This window comes from Vipera berus, assembly GCF_964194415.1.
Source record: "Vipera berus genome assembly, chromosome: 1".
In the NCBI taxonomy this organism is placed as follows: Eukaryota; Metazoa; Chordata; class Lepidosauria; order Squamata; family Viperidae; genus Vipera; species Vipera berus.
This window is the reverse complement of record NC_138202.1, coordinates 301,823,125-301,837,644: the sequence shown is the minus strand read 5'-3', so window position 1 is coordinate 301,837,644 and position 14,520 is coordinate 301,823,125.

Genomic DNA, 14,520 nt, shown 5'->3' with positions numbered 1-14,520 from the left:
TGGATTTCTTGTTTTTCTTTTTCAGTGGTATTGTGCTGCATAGGCTTTTATGATCATATTTTTCAGAGGTTCCCATTCTTCTTGAATTGTTTTCCCCTTTAGGATTTTCATCCATAGAATTTTTCTTAGACTCTCTGAGTTTGTCAAAATCAACTCTTTTAAGTTTAAAACACTGGTTGGATTATGTTCTATTGCTTGTATTTGCATTATATTGAATTCCAATATGATGTGGTCACTCTCACCCAAAGTTCCAGCAACTTCAATTTCCTCATCACTTCTTCTCTATTAGTAAGAATTAGGTCCAATATAGCTTTTCCTCTTGTTCTCTCCTCTACATTTTAGATGACAAAGTTGTCAGCTAGTTTGATTAGGAATCTTTTTGATCTCTCACTTGTTGCAGAGTTTGTCTCCCAGTTCATAACAGGGTAGTTAAAGTCTCCCATTACTGCTGTGGTATATTTCCTACACACATTTAGTAATTGTTTACTAAAAAGTTCACCTATTTCTTCTGCTAGGTTGGGTGGCCTGTAGTAAACACCTATAGCAATACCATTCTTTTTTCCTTTTATATTTACCCATATGGATTCTAGGGGGTTTTCATCCTTGGTTTTATGGATTTCTGTAGAGATGTAGTGATCTTTTATATATAATGCAACTCCACCTCCTCTTTTGTTAGATCTGTTTCTTTTGAATAGTTTGTATCCTTCCATCAGTATATTCCAGTCATCTGTTTCATCCCACCATGTTTCAGTAATGGCAACTATATCATATTCACCTTCATGTACTAGTACTTCAAGTTCACCCTGTTTGTTCCCTAAACTTTGAGCATTTGTGTATAGGCATTTGAGTTCTTTATGGGTCTTGGGTATGTTTCTTATATCTTCTACTTTGTATATGGGGTTTCCATCCTTTCCCTCACTCTCTACTTCACTGTGTCTTCTTCTTCTTCTTCTTCTTCTTCTTCTTCTTCTTCTTCTTCTTCTTCTTCTTCTTCTTCTTCTTCTTCTTCTTCTTCTTCTTCTTCTTCTTCTTCTTCTTCTTCTTCTTCTTCTTCTTCCTCTTCCCTCCTACCTCCTTATATGATTGGTTATCTAGTGGCTTTTGCTTAGAAATAGTTCTAAACATCTTGAAATCTCAATTTTAGTTTAAAGTCCTTCTGATAAGATGAGCCATTTGTTTTCCAAATATATTCTTTCCAGTTCTTGTGAGGTTCACTCCATCCCTTGCCAGTAGCCTTTCATGTAAGTAATGCAGACCATGGTCTAGAAAACCAAAGTTCTTTTGATGACACCAGTTTTTAAGCCAGTGGTTTGTTTCTAAAATCCTTTGCTCCCTCATTGGATGTTGGCCTTTTGTTGGAAGTATAGCTGAAAACACCATTTGAGCTCCTAATTCCTTAACTTTCTTCCTTAGCTCTTTGTAATCTTTTGTTATTGTTTTAGATTCATTGTAGTGTCATTGGTCCCCATGTGTAAGAGAAGAAAGGGGTAGTAATCTGTGGGCTTGATTACTTTAGTAAGGTTCTCAGTTGCATCTTTGATTTTTGCTCCAGGAAGACAACATACTTCCCTAGATTGACTGTTTGGTCTGCAGACTATAGTTTCTATTCCCCAATGAATTGAATGTCCTATTACCAATATTCTCTTTTTTTCCCTAGGGAAGTCTGGGATACTATTCTTCCTATCACAGGAATGCTGGGTTGTGTCTCCTTTTTAGAAACTATTGGTGACCGCTTTTTTATAGGTATTTGCATATTTTCTTCTAGGGGGAGCCTATGAAAGCAATTGTTCAGGTCCAGAGGGATTAGAGAGGTAGAATGGTAGAGTGGTAGTGGTAGAGTTCAGTAGAGTGTAATAAATAAAATATCTGTTCTATCTCCCTTTGTTATAGTTAGCATCTTTAAGGTCAAGAGCCAGAGCTGGCAGCTAAGTGGGAGCGGTTTAGAGTCAGAAAAATGTATCTTCTCCATTTTCTAACCTAGCATTCACAGCTTCTATTTAATAGGAGCACCACACATGTTCAAGGTGACGAATAATAAAATTGCATTCTAGCAAGCTACAACTCTCTCATTAGCACTCAGCATTGATGCACTCAGTCCTTGAAGCTTCTCTTCCTTCTCAAGGTACAGGTTCATTGCACAAGTACAAAAAAAGCAAGTCCCAGGAGAGCAAGATTTTTTTTTTAAAAAGTGACATAATGCATTCATTCATCCATTCTAATTTCACTTTAGAGAAAGGGAAAATCTGAAGGTGAGAAACATCCCTTTTGGCTTATAGCCTGGGGTATGCAAATCATTTGTCTTAAGAAATGTTTTCTCTTGACTTGAAATGATTTCCAAGGGAACACAACAATTGTCCTCAAAAAAAGAAAAATGCAAGCTTTCCTAAGCTGATTTGGCTTAGATCTAATCAGGTGCTGCTGAAAATTCCAGCATAATTATTAGAAATGGAAACTGTTTTGATTATGGAAATGGTTCTCAGAGGATTTCCACTGATTTTTTTTTTAATTTATTTCAGGAAATCTTCTACTCTGTATCTACAGCCCTTATGAACCCCATTTTGATTTGTGATCAGAGAAAATGGAGATAGAGCTAAAAATCTAACTACCCATATTTCAGAGGAACCAATCTTGCTACTTGTATTTCGGTTTCAGAACTCTGAAGCACAACTATTGCTTTTTGACTGTGTCTCCCCAGGTATCACATTCAATAAGTAATCTGGTCTTCCCTGTGTATTACAGAAGAACTGGATTCCCAGCAATGGAAAGCATATTCTGTTAAAATCAGGTCACACCCTTTGCCATTGATTGATTATGGGCCATCAAATTGGTGTTGACTCGTAGTGAACACATAGATAATTTCCTTTATGACAATCTGTCCCTAATCTTTCAGGTTTTCCAACATTATACCCATCACCAGAGTAACTGAATCTATTAATCTTGCTATTGATCACCCCCTTCTTCTCTTTCCTTCCAGCTTTCCCAGTAATAGAGCCTTCTCCATTGAGCTAGGTCTTCCATAATGTATCTGAAATAAGATAATTGAGCTGACCACTTCTGCCTTGAGTGAAAACTCTGGATCATTTATTTGATGATCCACTGTTTGTCTGTTTTTTCTTGGCTGTTTTGTTCTCCAAAACTATCAATACTCTTCCTAGTGAGTTACGAGTACAGTATTAACACACACACACACACACACACACACACACACACACACACAAGTTCCCAGCAGATTTGATTTGGAAGCACACTGTTGTCAATAGACTAGTGAGATTGAAAATATCCAAATTGTGGCCCCAAGGTCTCATGTGCTAATGTCCACAAACCTGAATTTAGCTTCAAGGCTTGAAATTGTAATCTTAATGTATGGTTTTTAAACTACATTACATGGATTTAATTATATTTTAATTAACATTTATTTTTAAATTAAATGAAATCTAGTTTTCCCCCAAGCTCTACCTGACAAGGCTTGTTCAATATTTTGGAATGCAATACTTGGAGCATCACTCAAAAAATCTTTATGAAAGATGGAAGAACTAATAAAAGCAAAGCAGAAGCATCTATCATTTGCTGTTATTAATTGGATGCTTTCCCTCTGCTCACGTATCTTTTCCCACCCAAGATGATTAAGCCAATAGAAGATTCTTATGCCTTGAGAATTGCCATTTTTCATATTTATTAAAATCCTGAAATGATGAAGATACTGTTTAATGAAAATTGAGGAGATGATGATTTGTGAACTACTAGGAATGGCAAGTTGGTTATCAAGGGCTGATAAACTCTCCCCAGGTAGCTATCAAAGAGTTTTCATAAGAATGTACTGTATCATTTGTCTGCATAAACACTTTTTTTTTAAAAAAAAGTTACATTAGTCTACAGGTGAAAGGAAGATAATAAATATTTTTTTTCTTGTTATCTATGTGTCAAACAATATATCCCATCTCCAGATATGTTTCCCAGCAAGTAAGCCGAACAGTCTTTGGACAGCATTACACATCCTTATCCAGATGTTTAGATGGCACAATGTGGACACCTTGCTGAAGTTAAGTGAAAGGTGGATGGTGCTGCCAAATTTAGTTTAGCTGAATTTCTCATTTTGTCAAAGACAAAGTCTGTCTGATCTAGTTACAACTTTGACAAATGAAATCCTCTGCACAAATATTTCTATCCTTTCTTATGTACCTTTCTCTTAATTCATTGCATTTTTGAAAATATTATTCCTAGTACATGCACTTTTTAAAAGAAGTCTACAAGTCATAAAATTGCTAAGTTTGGAGACCCATCCTATTTATTTAGGGAATCCCAGATCAGCATATTAGTCCAAACACTCTGATGGACTGAACTGATAATTCTGGAGAGGGGAACTACATAGGAACTTTATGTGTGCTGTGTTGAGTCTGAAGAAAAATGTGATTGTAAATGCAATAAAAATGGGAATAGATGAATTGGTCATGTCAAGTGCACTGCTCAACACAGAACTTATAAATTCATATGCTGAGCTTCCAGTCATTAGAAATTAGTTTTACAATCCATGTGAGCAAGGGCTTATTCAATGGAGTTGGGAAAAGAAAGTTCAGAGGTATTTTGTTTCATGTGTTTCAGTATTAGAAAAAGTATTAGACAAAACAGGTCCTTGGGCTAAGCCCTGGCTCTAACTAAGCTTCTGTGTTGATACACATACTTGCAGGGATTTGTCTTGGCATTCTTTCAGCACCTCTATAGGCATTTTTACCAGAGCATACTAATTGGTGCATTATATTAAGTAATCATTAGTCTCAAAGTGTCTCGTATTTCCAATTCACCCATAATGCCTTAAGAAGGCCTCTGATGGCCATGGAGTGGAGAGGGCATTCACAAAGCAGATGGGAAAAATCCACTGAGGGGGTAGATCTACTAAATGCATTGAGTGGTCTGTGAATACCGCTCAACAGTAAAACAATTGGACAACAGGGGGAAGATAGTAAATAACTGCTGAGCTCTATTATGGCGCTGAGCGCTGCTTCGCTGTGAAACTCGGGACGTCTGCCTGTTTTTTTATCTGCTTGCGGATTGAGGCGACTTTAGGGATTGGGGGATCTTTGAAACGGCTCCTGGACGCTACTTTTCATGACGCTGAGCCCCCCCCCCCCCGAGCTAGCGGCCTGTTGATCTGAATGAGCAGCGCTGACAATCTCTGCTGACCTGTTGAGCTCTGTTATGGCGTCAATCACCTCTACGCAGCCCAGGATGCCTCACCTGCCTTCTTTCCTCTGCCTGTTCGCCGTGGATACCCTCTGCTTGTCGGAGGGGCAGCGGCGACGACCCCACCGGATGGAGATCCTTCTTACGACCATCTGCTGACCGACACCGTTTAGGGTGACTCGCTCCCTCCTTAATCAGGAGGTGAGGGAGGATCCCTTGCAGGGACGAGCCGAGGAGTTTAGTCATCATCTGACGGACAAAATCGCTCGGATCCGGACCGGCTTGGACTCTGACTGGGCAGAGTCTGATGTGGAGGAATCAGGCGGTCTTGAGCACGTTATCTGGACTGAGTTCGACCCTGTTTCCCCTGATGATGTGGACAGGATCATGGGGAGACTGAGCTCCACCACCTGTTTGTTGGATCCGTGCCCCTCCTGGCTATCTTATGCGGCTCGGGAGGGAACACGAGGCTGGTTCCATGCAGTAATAACTGCTTCTTTGAAGGAGGGTGTCTTCCCTGCCGCCTTGAAGGAGGCGGTGGTGAGACCCCTCCTCAAGAAGCCTGCTTTGGACCCGGCTGTTTTAAACAACTATCGTCCAGTCTCCAACCTTCGCTTCCTGGCGAAGGTTGTTGAGAGTGTGGTGGCGCATCAGCTCCCTCTGTTCCTGGAGGAAACTGATTATCTGGACCCGTACCAATCGGGCTTCAGGCCCGGACACAGCACGGAGACGGCATTGGTCGCGCTGGTGAATGATCTCTGGAGGGCTAGGGACAGGGGTTGCTCCTCTGTCCTGGTCCTATTAGATCTCTCAGCGGCCTTCGATACCATCGACCATGGTATCCTGCTGCGGCGTCTCAGGGGGTTGGGAGTGGGAGGCACCGTCCTACGGTGGTTCTCCTCCTACCTCCAGGGCCGCTCGCAGTCGGTGTTGACAGGAGGGCAGAGATCCGCCCCGAGGTCTCTCATTTGTGGAGTCCCTCAGGGGTCGGTTCTCTCGCCCCTCCTGTTCAACATCTACATGAAGCCGCTGGGCGAGATCATTCGTGGTTTTGGGGTGGGGTATCACCAGTACGCTGATGATACCCAACTTTTTCTTTCCACCCCGAACCAACCCAGTGATGCCCTCTCCGTGATGTCCCGGTGCCTGGAGGCGGTTCAGGTCTGGATGGGGAGAAACAGGCTTCGTCTCAATCCCGCCAAGACTGAGTGGCTGTGCATATCGGCGTCTCGGGTTAACCAAGTTATTCCACCTTTAACGATGGGGGGTGAGGTGTTACCCCCCGTTGATAGGGCTCGCAACTTGGGCGTCCTCCTGGATTCACGGCTCAATTTTGAAGATCACATAGGAGCCGTGACCAGGGGGGCTTTTGCACAGGTTCGCCTGGTGCGCCAGTTGCGTCCCTATCTGGACCGAGACGCCCTACGCACAGTCACTCATGCGCTTGTGACCTCCCGTTTGGACTACTGTAACGCTCTCTACATGGGGCTGCCCTTGAAGACCACTCGGAGGCTTCAACTGGTGCAGAATGCGGCCGCGCGAGTTGTAATGGGGGTTTCCCGATACTCCCATGTAACACCTCTACTCCGCGAGCTGCATTGGCTTCCGGTTGCCCTCCGGGTGAAATTCAAGGTGCTGGTTATCACCTATAAAGCCCTACATGGCCTGGGTCCGGGTTATTTGAGGGAACACCTGCTGCCGGCATCAAACGCCCTTCGCCCAGTGCGCTCTCACAGGGAGGGTCTGCTCAGGGTTCCGCCGGTGAGAGATTGCCGGCGGGTGACACCCAGGGATAGGGCCTTCTCAGTGGGAGCGCCTGCCCTCTGGAACCAGCTGCCGGTAGAGTTGAGGACTGCTCCCGACCTCCGATCATTCCGCCGGGGCCTGAAGACCTGGCTCTTTGAGCTCTCGGGCCCAGGCTGAGGAGAAAATTTTAACTGGGGTTTTAATGTACAGGGTGAATTTAATGCTTTTTAATTGGTTTTAACTTTTGTATGTTTTGATTTTTAATTCCCTGTAAACCGCCCTGAGTCCTCAGGGAAAGGGCGGTATACAAATGCAAATATTAAATTAAATTAAATTAAATAATGCATATTGTATAAGGGGCAACTTTATGTCCATGGAGACTTTCCTTTTTTTAAAAGGAGAAAAAATAACACTGATTCTGCAGCTCTTTGGACTCTACCAAAATCATCCAAAGGGGTAAAAAAGTGAGAATGGTGAATGTGACCACATAAAAAAAATGGGTGGGACTTTGATATAACACTGATGCGGCTGACATCTTGCCTTTTTTTTTTGACACACAAGCACACACATAGATGCCCCTGAACTCTATTTGGTTTCTTCTTGCAAGCTTTAGGTATGTCAGTCTTTGCCTTTTTTGTGTCCCAAGAACCAACTCATTTCCAGGAAAGGATCTGTCACTTCCAAATTGTAAGAGGCAGATAGAAACAATAGGCAGAAAATATTTCTGTTTTCTTTCATGTTGCAAAAATGGGACAAATCTCACTGCACTTTTCTTTTTTGTCTGGGTTCCTATCCTGAAAAAAATATCCAAGCCATGGCTTCCTCCCAAAAGGCATCCTTAGGTGGCAAAGTTTGTTGTTATAAAAATGACACCTACTGCTGTTGAGGCCCCTGCAGTGACTTAAGATATTCCTTTTCTCTTCCTTCCATTGCAATGTGTGCAGAAGAACGGGATGTTCTGAGGAATAAGGCATATGCTGGGGTTGTCGATCATGGTCCTACAAGATAATTAACAATGAAAGAAGAACATAGGGCAGATCAGGGAATTTGAAGCAACTCCATTGATAGTTGCTTGACAACTCTCTGCATTCTCTAGGGCAGAGGTCTTCAAACTTGGCCCTTTTATGACTTGTGGACTTCACCTCCCAGAAATCCTCAGCCAGGCATGCTGGCTAAAGAATTCTGGGAGTTGAAGTTCACAAGTCATAAAGGGGCCAAGTTTGAAGACCCCTGCCTTAGGGAGTTTGGGCCACAATGTTCACCTCTGCTATTTATCTTTTTAGATTGTGTATGGACTTTTATTCTTTCCTTTAGTGTATGTTCGACTAGCTTGTCTGAGTTCAGCTCTATTGGACAGGCACAGATAACAAGGGGAGAAACAAGGTTTAGCCTTGCTATTTCCTTAATATCTTTTGGGGAAAGGAGTGAGTGAATGAATAGGAAGCTAGTGCCATGATGTGGATGGAGTCAAGATTTTCTGGTGGCTTTTTGAGAAATCTGAGGGGAGACTTTTAAAAATCTGTTATTTAGGTGCATTAACCTCTAAGTACAGTTATATACAGTAAAAGAAAGTTGCATGTTGTGCGGTTAAAAATATTATCACCACAAATCAACTTGGAGGATAACTTGGAAGCTGTGGTGGCTTACTCTATTCCAGAGTGTCCCTTTGAAGTTATTGTGCTGATTACCAGTAGGCTTTTAGGTTAAATGTTGGTTTTGACTATAAACCCAAGGTGCTGGAATCTGCCAGGGCATGCCTAGCCGAGCATTATTCTGCCCTTCTGATCTGAACATCTAAAGAGCATCTGCTGAAGGTCCCACTCTCATGAGAGAAAAGGGTGTGTGCATCAGCAAGGAGGTCTTTTTCTTAGGAGTCTCAGTCCTCTGGAATATGGTACCCCCAGAGATGTGCATAGCATCTCCCCATCTTTCATTCTAGAAGGCCCTAAAAACCATACTATAAATGGTGGGTGACCCTCCAAGTATTATTGTTGTTTGTTTTAAGAGAGATTTGAAATTCATTGTTCTTTTTGTCTGGATATGAATTGGATGGGTACAGAAAAGCTGTAAAATAAATAAATAATCACGTTTGGAATGTAACTCCTGAATATATAAACAGCACACTGAATGCAGACACAGTGAGACCTGAAGAGATTGAAAGTCTACTCAACTTTGTAGTTGCTACTGTTTGGTTTGTGTGTATGTGTTCAAAGTTGCTAATGATTGCAGCATAATAATTGAAGAAAACCAAAACTGATGATTCTTCCTAGACTATTTGTATCTGGAAAAAAGTGATTGTAAAACTGAACTATCAGTTTCTTCACTGAACTAAGTGTGCTATTTTTCCCCCAATCATGATACTTCAAATGACTTTACAAACTGCTCATTAATGGTAGACATTTAATAGGATTTTGCCTACATAATGCCAGTGTAGCTCCAATGATTTTAACAATTCTGCAGAATATTGCATTTTGTACTGTTTAACAGTTTCATCAAAGCTTCAAAACCCAATCTTCCATTTGTTAACTTGAAAATTAAATGAGGTACAGTACATGAATTTAATCATGGACTTTATAGCAAGACCACCAGATCTGCAGTTAGAAAGTTATATTTCCAACAACCTGCTTTTTTCAAAACTCTTCACACCAACAATTTAATATAATAATATAAATATTTCCTTAATGTCTTCCAGGATTGCCTAGCCAGGCTGAATTGACTAGGGCTGAATTGGCTTCTGGTCAACAAAAGCAAAATCCCAAATCAAATATGTTGAGTCTAATGAAGGCACAGATGCTGGAAGAGCCAACCAGCTAAAGCTGTTCACAAGTACTGTTCTAGCAACGTGCAACCTGGACCTGAAGATTTTTGATCCTGAACTCATAAAATCACAAAATCAAATGGTTGGTTGGGAACTTGGAGATCAGCTGGTCCATCTCCTGCCTCATGCAGAAATCTTCATACCATCTAAGACAAGTAGCTATTCAATATTTTCTTGAAAACGTACAGTGATGGAGCCTCTGTGACTCCAAAAGGTAGGCTTTTCCACTACCTAATGGGTTTCACAGTCAGGAAATTTGTCTTTATTACAAGTTTGGATCTTTCTCTCTTAATTTTCTACCTATTGGTTGTTGTCTATGCTTGGCTGTTAAATCCACATTTTCTGCCCTATGATATGCCTTCATGTATTGAAAGACTGTGATCAGGTCTCTTTTTAGCCTTGTTTTCCCTGTTTTCTGTGGTTTTAGTAATCTTCCCAGTTTTGTGTTATCTGCAGATTTTAAGAGTATCCCTTCTATTCCTTCCTCTAAGTCATTTATGAAGATGTGGAAGAGTCCTGGGCCCAGGATAGTACCATAAAATAACTTATTGCATACCTTCCTCAATCTGGACATAGACCTATTAAAAATCTCACATTGGCTATGGTTGTTCAAGCAACTGTGAATCCATCTGATAGTGGGGCCACACATCCCACATTGCTCCATTTGGTTTTTCAAAAAAGGAGGGTCTGGTCTACTTTATCAAATGCCTCACTTAAGCCTGAGTAAAAGTACAATTCTATGGAGGCCTAGACAGGTCAGATACAGGTCATCATGTGAAATTCTGCTTTTAACTCTTTAAATACAGACTTTTATGACTGAACTTTCTGTTTTTACTATTTCAGTTGAACAGTACTTAGCAGGATCCCAGTTCTCTCCTTAGAATCAAACAGCTTAGGGATATTAAGGCTCTTTTAAATTGTTATTTTTTGAACTCTTTTAGACCTTCCTCAGAGTCACTTTTGGGAGATATGCAGCCTTATAAATTGTTTTTTAAAAATAAATGATTCAGATAAATAATCTATAGCTATTTATTGGTATAGAAGTGAATAGACAAAGAAAGGAAAGAACATAATGTAGCTGGTATTGTGTGAAAAGTATTGATCCACAAGCTTTTAAAATGAGAGAATAATCATTTAGATTCACATTTTAGTTGAAACTGTCTGGGTTCTCATTGCCAGAAACAAAATAATAGAAATCCTCTTCATATGTTACAAACCCACCACACTGAGATATGTGATATTGGATGTAGCCCTCAGGTGTCAAGTTGAAATGACTTTTCCCCCCAGAATTATAAAGGCAAGCTGAGCTCAACTCAGGCTAGCTTTAGGTATACCCATATAATTTTCTTGTTAGCAATATGGAAGAGATCTGCTCTTGCCTTTTCAAGAATGATTTATCTCCTAGTTTCCAGGCAGGCCTACAGGAGGTTTGGGTGACCTCCCACTCCTGCCTTTTGAGTTCCCTTCAGTTCAGCTAGATGTGTTCATATGTGTATATTTTTTAAAAAAGTGAGATACAGTTGTAAGCTTTAGAAACTGGGGAAAACGGGAGTTTCACCATTAGCACAAACATATTTAAGGAGAGGCAGAATTATCTTTAGTAGCTCTCTGAGGCATTTATGGGCATAATATAAAAAGGATGATCTGAGAATATATTTCCCATGAAGATGCTTTTGGGAAGACAGTTAAACTACAATGAAATGGAAATCTTTTTGATATCTCCCCCAGCCCAGTTTTAAACCTTAATGTTGTGTATTTGGGGCAGTGGAGAGAGACTGGAGGGGTGCAGCATTTTTGGTCTGAAGCTGGCAAGGAGCATGGGCATGGGATGCTCTCAGTGCCTTCTTCACTAAACCCATATTTTCCCAGGATTGCTTGTATCTTTAGGGAGATGTTGACAGGAGTGACATGGGCATGCATGCCTTCTCCAAAGCATCTTAATGGCTTTGGATTCAAAACTTTGCATCTCCTTAAATAAAAATGGAACTAGGAGTGGGAAGAGTCAGTTTCAAGGCTTTTCTCATCCATGATAACCTACTGGATAATTTTATTTATTTATTGGCTCAGTTTATATGGGTCCTCTGACTCTGTATGGTTAACAACATTTTTAAAAATAGCAAAAAAAAAACAGACAGAAAAACACAGAAACCAATACACATAAAAGAGCTGTCCAGATAAAAACAGATCTATCAGTAACTAGAGATCTCTAAGTAAGCTCCTCTCTGGCTCCTAGTGAGCAGCTGCATCTATGTCTAACATATGAAAGCAATAAAATATATGTGATTTTATAAGGCATACCACAATAATTATGCTTTCTGGGTTTTTGTTTGTGCCCAGTGTTACATTATTTTTTAGTTACACAATTCAGAAAGCTGTATATAATTGCCATGAAGTTGTCTATATACCTAGGAGATATGTTAGAGCAGGGATGTCAAACTGCCAGCTCGCGGGCCGATTTCATCATACAGAAGCCGCACCTACCCCATTGTCAGCAATGCAAAAAGAATCGTGATAGGTCATGACACGTCACATGACATGGCAAGTTTGACACCCGTCTGTTAGAGTCATAAACAAATTGGGGGGGGGGGGAAATAGCCATCATCAGACTCACTTTTTTCTTCAGCCTTAATGCTTTTTCCAGTTGGCCATTTATAGCTGGTTTGTTACATTTTTGGAGCCCTTAAGCAAAGACATTTTCATCTTTGCAAGCTTTTCCCTGAGAAATCACGATCAGATAGTAGGAAGAAAGACAGCTTAGATGTCAGAGTAAAATACTCATAAAAATGTATATTTTGTTCTGAAATCTTTAGAACTGATGAATTAAGCAATACAAAGCGAGATCAAACTGAAAATCGGTTCCAAAAAATTCATCTTATAAAATGAAGAAATTTAACAGGAAATATGTTTTTGTCACTTTTGGTAAGTGGTAAGGTTTTTTTTTAAATAAACAAGTTGCTAAAGAATTGTTTTGCATCTCAAGGACTAGGAAACCATACATATTCAATAAATGGCAAACAGCAAACAGTTCTGCTGCCTTGCTTTCTCTTTCTACTATCATACCTGAACGCTATGTTGTACTTCAGAGCAATATGAGAATGTATAAGCATCTTGGTTATATATTTGCATGTATGTTCAGTTCAACAACTTGGCAATGAACTTTTGAAAAACATCAGCTACTGTTATTTTCAGAGATATTTTCTGAAAAATTTGGAAAATAACTGATCAATACAATCTGTACAATTTCCAGAATCAAAGGCTACTAGTAACAATAATAATAAGTTGCATAAAGGTTATTTCCAACTATAATGCCAGGGTATGTATGTGTTTCAAAAAGGTAAAAATGGTTTATGAAGTTTTGTTATATCACTGTATTGCTTTATGACATTTTGAATATACAGTAACCTGCTCCCAGATCTATTAAGCAGATCATAAATATTTGAATATTTTTTGGAAAATGGGGCTGGTCATAATTTTGACAAATGGTATTTGTGAACCTCTTTGCTTCTGGAAATCCATAAAAACTCCACATCAGGTGAATAAATAAATAAATAAATCTTTGGGCATTTTTTTTCTTGCATTCTCACTGACACAGTAAAACTACATTGCAAGAATTCCTCAAAGAATATACTCAACTGAGGTCTACTATCTCACTTCTTAATAAAGGCTTTATGGGTTTTGCAGTTGCAGCAGGGTTGGTAGAAAATCAACTTTGTTTTTCTGAGCAAAATTCTGTGCACTGGCCATGGTCTCTTCAATAGGCTCCAGGTAACAATGATGAAAGTAGAATGCATCACTCTGCTGACTAGCTAATACATACCTGGAGAGAAACACAACACCTGTTGCAAAGATCCTGAATAGCACAAATGTTAGGAAACATTTGAAGGAAAGAACTGTCTATAACTAAAATTAATATCAGCAGTGTTGTGGAAAGTATTGACTATATCTAATCTTGACTATATCTATTGCTTTGTTCCTCTCAGCTGCAGAGGGAAGCTTGTGGAAGAAAAAGAAAGCCTGCCATACTGACGGGAGAAACAAAACATCCTATACCAATTAAATTTTATTTAACTCTTTTAGGATGTAACAATTACCCCAGCCTGCTTGGACTAGATTACTGGAGTGGTGGAACCAATTATCCAGTGAAATAGTGAGCTCCCCTTTCATTTCAGCTCCCCTGCATTTCAGCAGGCACCCATCTGTTGAGGGCATTTTAATTGGCATTAATTTGGATTTCTGCACTTAGCACAGTTGGACTTTGTGGCCCAAATGGCATCTTTCAGCTTGATACATTTATGAGACTTTGCTACTGAAGATCAGGATCTTTTGCTAGACAGGGACAGGTTTCATTAGCTGTCACTAAGCTCATGTCAATTTAGCAATATTTAAAGGGTAAAGAATTATGCTATTTTCAGCTTGGTTGAAGTTCTTTGCATATTTGAGCTTCAGAAGCTATCACACTGCTGTTATTCTGAGGCAAGGTGTCGGTAACATGCCATATTAAAGGGCGTATAGTCGATAGTACCCTTCCCTTGTTATTATTTGGCTTTTGTAATTCACCAATCACTTTCCTGTCAACTTTTACAGTTCTCTCTTTCTGAGACAATCTTGGTACTGTTTGTGTTATCATTCCTGCTGGAAGGATGGAAACTAAATTGAGATTATGTGTGCCAAACTAGAGAAGAGTCATGACATTTTAAAATTTGTTTTCATTGTTCTCCAGCCTTTGGATGGATAAGCAAGAGGTCTGAAAGTTGTGAGCTTTAAAGTCTTGTGTTTGT